This window comes from Drosophila elegans, unplaced genomic scaffold (assembly GCF_018152505.1).
Source record: "Drosophila elegans isolate 14027-0461.03 unplaced genomic scaffold, ASM1815250v1 contig_149, whole genome shotgun sequence".
NCBI lineage: Eukaryota > Metazoa > Arthropoda > Insecta > Diptera > Drosophilidae > Drosophila > Drosophila elegans.
In genome coordinates, this window is record NW_024545513.1 from 6,192,447 (window position 1) to 6,202,500 (window position 10,054).

Here is a 10,054-nt window from a genome sequence, read left to right on the forward strand (position 1 = left end):
AACAGGGTTTATTCCACTGATAGTGCTAATTTTTGGGTGCTAAGAAAATCATGCGGGAAACAAAGGCATATGGTATTTACACGATAACTTAATTTGGAAGAGCTCATACTAGGATTCATAAATCAAAAATGTATTTACCAAAACAAAACTTTGTTGTCCATTGAGTAACTAAAATAATAAAGAATTCTAAGCCTCGGTCTTATCGATAATATTACCTTTGCAGCAACGTTTTGATGACTAACTCAGTACGATAACAAATCTGAGGAATAAACTTATTTTTGTCTTTCAGTAGAATTCAATAAAATATTGACCTAACAAGGATTACTCACTTATTCAATATTTGTAGGCTCATTGAGACATACAAATATTTATAAACGTAAGCGCAACATTTATTTTTAATTTTATTAAAAGCAATAAGTTTGCAATAACACTTTCCCAACGAATCGTAAAATAAACTCCAACCCCCCACACGTTTCATATAAATTAAATTCTTTTCACAACCCAAACGTTAATATATCATTTATTATTCACCAAAACCTGTTTGCAAAAGTTCTCCCAAGTTCATTAACAGGCTGCATTAAGATTTGCAACTAAAATAACTTAGGTATACAAGTTTTCGTATGCAGTTGAACTTCTACAGCACTAAATTATAATATGACTTGTACGATAATTGAGTTATAAAAAAATTTATTTTTACCTACTTTGTATGCTTTTATTTAAACGTTAAGCAACCAACTGAATGGTTATAAAACGCTGGACTTAATCAGAGAAACATAAAAAGGTAACATTAGAGGAAATTATGGACCAGTCTCAGAAATTGATTAAAAACACGCCTTTAGATACAATAATTGATTTTTATAATAATGAATTATTAAGTAAGTTAGCAATATTAGTAAACAGTGTTCTCTATTTTATAGGAATTTCGTGAACATGTTTTCTTAAATATATTATAGATTGTATGCTTGTATAGGTGTACTGTGTTTAGGTATAGAACTTATAGAAAATTTCAAAAGAGCTGGAGTTGGATTATAAAACTTGGACGGGACTTAAAATGAGTTCCTTGCATGTCACACCCACTGGAAAGGGGCGGGGCTGGATTTAACTATCTGCTTGGCACGATCTGGAAACTAAGTACCCCGAGCATTATGCTGAGTGCCCGATTCGGAGCCTCACGCAATGCTTTCCGCTTTGCGCTTTCCGGCTCAATCCGGATTCCGGCGGACTTGCGTTCCCGGAGGCGGGGGGAGTATATCTGCCGGGGATCTGGGCGTGGCCGGTCCTAGATGCACACACGTGTGCCAGTACACACCCACAAGCAAAAACAACAACAGCAAAAAGCAAAGCTCACGTGTGCGCTTTTCAATTTGTTTAATTAGAGGTAGTAAGCCCAACAAAAACAAGAAAGAAAGCAAACTTCGGCAAGCCGAAGTTTATATACCCTTGCAGCTATTGCAAGAATTAAACATTTTTGAAAACATTAAAATTATAATTTACTTGCGTATAAGTTTAAAAACATTGAAGCTATGATGATTTGCAGCTCAATTATTTGATAGTTATTTTATATATTTTTATTGTTCCCATGGGAGCTATATGATATAGTCGTCCGACTTTGATGAAACTTAAACCGTAAATTGAAAATATTTAACCATTACTAAATGTCGAAGAACTAAACATAAAATTAAAAAACAGAAAAGTTATAATTTTTTTTCATTTATTTCTCCGATTGTTCCTATGGGAGCTATATGATATAGTCGTCCGACTTTGATGAAATTTAAACCGTAAATCGAAAATATTTAACCATTACTAAATGTCGAAGAACTAAACAAAAAATTAAAAAACAGAAAAGTTATAATTTTTTTTCAATTATTTTTCCGATTGTTCCTATGGGAGCTATATGCTATAGTCGTCCGATTTTGATGAAATTTAAACCGTAATTCTGAAATATTTAACCATTGCTATATGTCGAAGAACTAAACAAAAAATTAAAAAACAGCAAAGCTATAATTTTTTTCATTTATTTTTCGGATTGTTCCTATGGGAGCTATATGCTATAGTCGTCCGATTTTGATGAAATTTAAACCATAATTCTGAAATATTTAACCATTGCTATATGTCGAAGAACTAAACAAAAAATTAAAAAACAGCAAAGCTATAATTTTTTTTCATTTATTTTTCCGATTGTTCCTATGGGAGCTATATGCTATAGTCGTCCGATCCGGCTCGTTCCGACTTATATACTACCTGCAATAGAAAGACAACTTTTGGGAAAGTTTCATGCAGATAGCTTTAAAACTGAGAGACTAGTTTGCATATAAACGGACGGACAGACGGACAGACGGACGGACAGACGGACAGACGGACATGGCTAGATCGACTCGCCTAGTGATGCTGATCAAGAATATATATACTTTATATGGTCGGAGATGTCTCCTTCACTGCGTTGCAAACTTCTGACTGAAATTATAATACCCTCTGCAAGGGTATAAAAAGGCATCTTTATTTGAATTTTTCATTGTCGGCAATGTTTTGTGTACCCTTTTCGAAGGGCAGGTATTATTGAAAGGGTTAAAAGTTTGTAATTAAATTATATTATATTTTAAATACGATTTAGGGCCCTTTTTTGTTTAGCAGATTGAAACCAACTATACTAACTCTGCTTTTACTAAAGTAAATGTTAAGAAACTTGACAGCCTGATATATTATACGGTTTGAGGGGATCATGTAAACTTTGGTGCAGCAAACTAATTTATTTTGGGAGAATTCGATCTGAGAGTGTATTTCGGGCTTCGGATCCTTCTTCATATTTTATTGTTTTTTTCCAGTTTCGTTTAATTGACGTTACAACGCCCAGCTGATGGCAGTAGACCGCAACGGGCCAACCCTGTGAACAGCAGAAGACAACAGACAATTTCAGAACCCCAGGCCAACCGGGAATGGGAAGTGGGTGTGCGTCGATGTGGGCCTTCGTACAATAATACATTGCACACTCGCCGTGTGTACATATAAAATGTATGAGCTTGGCACATGAAAACCAGCATACACGCATATATAGAAAATTTCATTAAAAACCACTTTTAGGTTTTAGTTTTTTGCAACCCACATTCTTCGCTATATACAGTGCAGGCTGGTTAAAAAATTACTGACCCACAACCAGTCTTATATGGTAAATTAAAGCAAATGTACATTATTTTTGATATTCATAATAAATCGTAAGCGAAATCTATGCAAGCTATATGGTTAAGTTTTAAGTTGTTGTGTGAATGTATTTTTAAGGCAGAACCCACTGTAAATCCGATCTTGCGTAGTTACTTCACCATGCAAATATGTTGCTCTAACCTTATAAATGCAAGACGTCGGCTGTGACTGCGGCAGAGGTTGATTTGGCCCTGCTTTGGACTACGCCAAAATTAATGTAACAAAATAGGCTTAATTTATGTGCATATAATTATGGGTGTCGCGCAAAAATGGATCACGAAATACAGATAGTTATTTTTGGAGTCTTTCAGAATCCAGCAGGAAATTCGTTTCCAAATTTGTTGATTATAGGGATTAAAAAGATTTTAATATTTTTAAAAATATAAACTCATACTCGTTAATACGTTAGTTTTAAGCGCCAACTTATTTAGAATATTAATAAAATACAGCTCTGAATGAATTTTATAGTCTTAAATCATAATAAAAGTATACATATATACGTTTTAAGATCAATATTCTTGTCTTTACTTTAAAGTATACCGTTCTCACCACCTTTTATGCCTTTCTTTCCTGTTTCTTAAGAATATCTTAAAAAGTATATATGTTTCCAACAATTTTATAAGCAAGTGCTGCTTATACGAATAAATCACTAATAATACTTCATGATACACATATTGATGGTCCTTTTATTTTACCCCGTTCTCACCACCATCAATGCCTCGTCTCCACCGCCTTTTGAATTCCGAAGACTGATTACAAGTTGTTCCTGCCGCTGTAGACCTCGGCACCCACGTGAGACAGAGCGACGTGTGGTTTTCGCTACTTTTTTGCCCACATTTCTTTCATTGCCAGCTTAAAACGGCTTTACTTGGCGCTAATCAGATGCGACAACAGCAACAAAAAGCACGAAAACCAGCTGCTGCAGCTGGATACAACAGAAATAAAGTCTCGCCAAAGCTGACGCCGCAATAAACAAGTCAAGAAAGCAACTAAAGAGTGGAAGTAGACAGGTGGAGAGATGCGGGGGGACTGTCTAAAAGTCTGAGCTATGTGGGTACAGTTCGGCTCAAAATGGTAGTACCCTCTGATACCCTCGAATTAGTAACTGATACACTTGAAATTCTGGTTTAAATTTTGTATATGTGTGCCCAGAAAACAATTAAAAAAAACAACTAATGGGGAGTAATTGGCTTTTTTCAGAAACATAGGGTTCTTTAGGCTGTTTTTCAAACAATTTTTGTTTAAGATCATGCAATAAATCTGTAAAACCTAGATTTTATATAGTATGTTAAGGAAACTGTACTGTTAAACTAAGCCTGTTTACATATATATATATATATATATATATATATATTAGTATCTATTATTTTGCCCATTGGTATACTTATATCTTGCACCTTTCAGACTGAGAGGCTGGCGGCACCTACTGCTCTCCCTATAATAAGACTTGATGGGCGTGAGTGTAGTGGCTGTCTGGTAGCCCAACTAAATGACTCAATGAAACTTTTTTCTTTTCGCCCTGCACAGTCAACTATTTTATTGAGCAATTGCCATGAGGCAGAGGACTATAAATATACTTAAATATGATTGGAAGAACACACACAGTCAAACGTGTTAAAATTGAAAATTGTTTTGCTTAAAAACTTTTAAGGCAATTGTTATTTAAAGCTTAATTTGACATTGTTTTAGCAACAATATTAAACACTACGCATTGTTTTGAGGTATTATTTGATTGTTTGACTTTATTAAAGAAGTTTGACTGTGGCAGAAAAGTTCAAGCAATTTAACCAGTTCACTCAAAGTTCACTTGCATATATTTATTAGTAGCAATTTGTTTTTGAATGAGCTATACATGATAAGTAATAATTTTAGCTGCAGCGGAAAAATCAGTTGATCATTTGGAACCACAATAAAATTTTTTTTGATATGTATATCATCTGAATAAATCGTATCTTAAGATCTGGTTTTTCTTTAGTAATCTCTTAAGATATGTTTTTTTTTTGTGTAGGCAGAAGCAGCTGAAACTCGCATCAACTGAAATCGAGTGAAATCTTGCGAAAAGCACGCAAAAAAAGCAACAAACGAATGAAAAAATAAAAACTCAAATGAAATACGAAATAATTCATATCTTTCACTTTCCCGAACCGTCTGCAACTCCCGCATTTTCAGACATTTTCAGGTGGGCGTAATTGCGACTCGACGACAGGTGCAACTATGTTGCCAATGCAGTGCGATGGGCAATTAACGGAGCAATTAGCAGCGCCGTGGAATTCGGCGATTTAGCATTATTACATTAACATAAATTCGTGTTGGCATTTATATCACGGATCGCGCGAAAGCAAGCACGATTAACTCCGCGTTATACTATATACTTACATCTTGATTATTTTGCTGCACCGCATACAGATTTCTTTTGGAGCGCAAGATGTTGATACGATTTTCTGGTAACAACAGCAGAGGTCAAAAAACAAGCATTTTTAGTTTTTAAGATTTTATTTGACTTAATATTGCATTATTTGTACAGTGCATAATATGATGATCTTGAAGAGAATTTGATTTGGTAACTCTACATTTTTGGTAAATAATTCATATTCATAATTCATATCACAGATTTAAATAGGTTTGCGGTGAGCATCATAGGGCATTACAGGGCATCAAAGGATCATCTGTGATATGTCAAGCATATTCTTAAAAGTTATTAATGTAAGCAAGACAATCTTTTATGTGCTAAATATAAACAATTAATAAAAACCTAAGTTATAGTGGTACATTTTTGGACTGCGTTGCTCTCCAATCCTTAGCTGAGATTTCTTCAAACATTTTTTCGCCTCGTGGGCTAACTAACCGTCCATGGCCTTGGGTTTTCGGGCGCTTAACTCCCGCAACTCGAAACGCACGATCCAAAACTCGCATCCCCGCACTTTTCCCATAATGTCTGTGCACGCAAACTAATTAAGACGGCAATTAATGGCTATATTTTTTTTCCAATTGCGTTGCGATGCCGAAATGGCCAAAAAGCGACGGAGTGAAAATGTATTTGCAACTTCAAGTTGACCAAAAGCGGTTGACTGCAATGCCAGCTGGTTAAATAAAAATAAAAGGAAAATAGGAGGGGGCGGGGTGGCAACCCTGGCAATGCGTGCATGTTAATGGCAAATGGCAACCATGATGAAAATTAATGGAAATGGAAGAAAACAAATTAATTGCGAAAAATGTACGAAAATTTTCACATTCAATGACCTTGACAATGGCTTTGGCCCAAGTCGCTTAACTTGTTTATTTTATTTGTTTTCTTTTTTTTGTGTTTATGTGTGAGTGTAGAAAACGTGACGAGTTACGTACTTTTGGAGAAAGGTCGTTGATCATGGCTATATGTTGCTGTTTTTTTAATTTGTTTTATAGCGGTTTCAAAGTCAACATCAACGCGCTGTTTTTGGCTATTTAAGTATTTCTAGTTTCAATACCCCCCCTCTCTAGCTTGTCGATCGAGCCAAGGTTAATAATACCTAAGCCATTGGCCCGGGGAAATTTGCCTTGCCAAAATATAGTCAAACAAAAGAAAAAAATTAGTCGAGCAACGAACTTGAAAAGACCAAATAAGGCCAAGAGAATTAAGATCTTGGGCTTGAAAACCCAAGGAAGTTTCTTAAGCGTAATATTGGAATATAATGGTTTTATGCAAATATATTAATTGTATTCTGAAATAACAAGAAACGTTTGTTTATTTAAGTTTGAATAGAAATTTGAAGGAGAATTAAAACATAATAAAAAAATGCATCCCATAATAAACTATGAATCATTTTCAATTTATTTATAAGCGATCCAACTAATAGAACACTTCTTAGTCGTTCCCACTGCTATCATTTGTCCAGCTCTTGTGTTACCTGTTATGTGGCCCACAAACCAAAGACACGTCTTATGGCCATTAAAGCTGACTGATCAACGCTAAATACCAAATACATAGTAAATGATGATCTTCGGGCGGAGGAGAACTAGTTGAGAGCTCTCTCGACAATCCAATGCTAACTAACCATATTCGGATCAATTCGAAGCCAATTTCCATCAGACTGCAATCGTTTCCATTCTCGGCTATATGTTTTTAACCGTTAGCCGGGGCAATTTTCAAAGACCCGTCCACAAAGATAAGATTGTGTCACTCGCTATCTCTTTTTTTTCTTCGAAAAAAATCAAGAAAGAGAAGAAGAACGTGGAATTTCGCGATGACGTCGGCGAATATTTTAAACACAAAACCATGAGAATTAGTTTTAAACAGTCGAACAGCTGGGAATAAATTGTTAAGGAATTTGTTTTTATATCATTTTTTTTAGAGGACAGAAGTAAATAGCTTATAATCCATTGATACATCTATGATCAAAAAATAAATGTAGCACAGTTTGATTATCAAAAATTGTAATAATTTCATTATTAGTTTTAGGATCCTTTTATTTATGTAAAAATTCTATAGGACTTAGCAAAAAATTATATAATAATAATAAAAATTATTAAATATAATTAAAAGGTTTTTTTTTCACTTAACGATATTGTATCGTATTTTTTGATTACATTTATTGAACCTTTATTTTTTGATCATGCTCGAATTTCGGAATTTTTCCACGAACAGAGTGCATTGTTTTTTTGGAATATTTGCAATTTCCAGTCTCTACTCTTTGATTTCAGTTTCTTAACCAAAAAGAAAATAAAGCCAAAAAAGCGAGATGGCGATGATACCAAATGCGGCAAAACGGAAGGGGCGGGGGCGCTGCAAGGGGGTGAGGGACGGCCATAGGATGGGGGTATGGGTGGGGCATGAAGGGGGCAGAGGGGTTGTGGCTGGAAGCGACGTCACCAACATTGGAGCCACTCCTTTGACTATGTGTGCGTGTGTATTCGTGTGACTGTGTGCGTTGTTGTTTTCTTTTTATGCTGGCGCTCTCTCTATTGCCATCTCACTCACGCCTTATGTTGCCGTTTCCTTTTATGCGTCATTTTGGCTCAAGATAGGCAATTATTTAAACAAAGATTAGTCAACGAAAACGCGCAAATAAATAAGTCTACATATTGTTTAGTTATTGCCATGTGTGTGCAGCCAACAATAACAATAATGAGCGGCTTTCCCTCTTTCACTTTTTGTTTGCAGAGACGAGTGCGAGCGAGATGGCAGAACCCGGCAAGCGCGACTTGCGGTGAAAAAACGCCGAATTCTAGCGAAAAATATCTTTTCGCCCGATAGGAATGCATATGCAGTAACAATTGCGAATGCCAGACGATATTGTATATTGTTTATGCCTTGGCTGGGGCTCAAAAAAACAAAAATAAGTCGAGAGAGAACCGCGATTCGGGCTTATCATTGGGGCAACTACAATAACACGCACTGAGTCACAGCCTCTGGAAAACTGCCGCAAGTCTTAAAAAGAGAACAGAGAGTAGCTTACACTCGCCGTTGATGACAATGTGTGTATGTGTATCGCATTTCTCTCTTCGTCTCTGTTGCGCAAACGCATCACATACACTGAAAACAATTTTTAGAATACTATAAGATAAAAAAATAAAATTTTTATAATTATGTTGCGTTTTTCCAGTTACCCAAGTATAAACTTATGTTTAAAATTGTATTAACTTTATTGGTTGACAATTTACAATTGGTCTAATTTACATTTTTTTTGTATACTTTAATATTTAAATTACTAAACTTACTTTGGTTTAAATATATTCTGCAGTATTGTTCCTTGATGTTATTATTGACTTGCTTTATGTGTACATAATTTTTAGCAAATTCAGCTACTCGTCAATATACATAGCTCAAACATTTTTTAGAAGACTTATTTAAATTTTGAAGTAGATCCAATATTATGTGTAGAGCCATCATCAAACATTAATTTGTTTTCTGTGTACTCTTCTCTTTTCTGGCAGCTGTTTCTGTTTCGCCGTTATAGTTCAAAACCGGCTTGCGGCTTGAGAGATGCGTTTTTGATGACTAACGAATACCCTGCTTGAAAATGATCAACACTTTTCAGAAGTGTGATTTTGATAAAAATAGAAAAGACCTTATCACTTTTAGACTGATATCTTTAGATTAATTGGTCGTAATTTATTTGAATTTGCTCCATATCATTTAAAAAATAATCAATATGAATTGCTGTTATAAAAGTAAAATAATATATTTTGTGCTTGAAGAAGAACATAGAAAATATGAGAACTTTTGATTGTTCAAAAAAAGTTTTGTCTGATTATATGGTAATGTAAAATTTTCAATTTATTTGTTAAGGCGAACACGGGGGTTCAATTGCTGTGGGAGGCCAATGCGTTTTATTTCGGGTGCACGACATATTCCTATTGGCAAGCAATGCAATTATTGTTATATTTTTGTCCAACGAATTCATAAGGAAAAGTCAACATAAACATTCTTATCTTATGTACTTAAAAATGGGTTTCTTATAACGTTAATGTTAGAGCAATTATTACTTTCGTGAAAATTCCAAATATATTACTAATGGACTATGATTATGTATAACTAGTTTGTATTATTTAATTCGCAAAGAATTTTGACTTCGTAACATAAAGATAACAAGTATCGAGTGGGCATGAGTAACAGTAACAGCAGCAACAGTAACGCGCCCTGAATCACATGAAAGAGCCAAAAACCCCGAGTGTGCTGATAGGACCCGTGAAACTACACTACACACCAATACTATGGTATATAGACACATAGCCACACACCCAGTTCTCCGAAAAGCGAATTGGCGAACAATTCATACCCATATATGGTAAAAGTTTTGGACGCTACCAAAGAGAAGAGAGCGCTCTGAGCTGATAAGGTTTTAGCGCTAAGCTAAGCGGGCTTTATAAAACGGGCAGCGGG